Below are 1,147 nucleotides of genomic sequence, written 5' to 3'. Positions count from 1 at the left end.
TTTCTCCAGAGTCAGTGATCTGAATTTGGACTTCTAGCCTCTGAAACTGTGAGAGAATAAATTTCTATTAGTTAAAGTGAGCCACTTGTATTACTGGTTTAGTAACACCTGATAACTAAGTAGTTCAATATCACTTTCAGAATTGCTGGGTATTGCAGACAGTTAACTAGAATATTGACAGTTCAAACCCATCCAGAGGTGCCTTAGAAGAAAGGCCTGGTGCCCTATTGCCAAAGGTCACAGCCTGGAAAGCCCTAAGAGCAGTTTTACTATGCATACATGGATTCACAATCAGCAGAATCACCTTAATGATAGATAACTTCCCAAACCAACAATGTTTGCCTTATATGTATTCAGATGATCAGAAAATTGTAATGTTATAGTTCCTATAAACCATAATAAATCCCAAATTAAGATTGAATATTGTGTTCTATCCTGATGATAGTTTCTCTTTTGGATTTTAAGGAATACATTTTATTTATAATATTCCTAGTTGCTCCATGGGAGAAAGATGTGGCTTTCTGCTCCCACAAATATTTAAAGCCTCAGAAACCCTGTATAGGGTCACTATGAGTCATAAATGATGTCTACAGCACTTATCAACAAAAACAAAATCTTAATAAAAGCAATATGAAGTATACTGTGTAAATGTCATTAACTGTGGTAAGAACATAATCAAGTAGAAGAATGTATGGATGCTCTATCCAACTATTTAGTTTTCCTCACTGTTAATTGTATCTTGTAGTAAATATTTCCTGAGTTACTCAAACATTTAATGAGTTCAGAATAGACAGGCTATTCCCAGGTGTGAATACTGTGGCAAAATCTTCATCAAAATGCTCCTTGCACTGAGAAAATTAACCTATATTAAAGGAGGGGTGGATTCTTTGCTGGTTGCTGGGATGTGAGGGTGGGGTGAGGGGAGGTAGGGAAGGTGGAGCACAGGGCAGGGACTTGACACAAGATAGTCTGGTTGCTGAGGAGGGGTACAATATACAAGAAGGGAGAGGGGAATGGAAGAACAAAGCAGATGGGAGAACAATTAGGCAGGTTTGCATGGGCTAAATGGGACAGAGGTAAATAATGATGTATGCACAACCTTGGAACAATAGGGCTCTGGGATACAGGGATTGAGACATGGTTGGAA

Source organism: Chrysochloris asiatica, unplaced genomic scaffold (genome assembly GCF_000296735.1).
Source record: "Chrysochloris asiatica unplaced genomic scaffold, ChrAsi1.0 scaffold00053, whole genome shotgun sequence".
In the NCBI taxonomy this organism is placed as follows: domain Eukaryota; kingdom Metazoa; phylum Chordata; class Mammalia; order Afrosoricida; family Chrysochloridae; genus Chrysochloris; species Chrysochloris asiatica.
Note: the sequence above shows the minus strand (reverse complement) of the source record.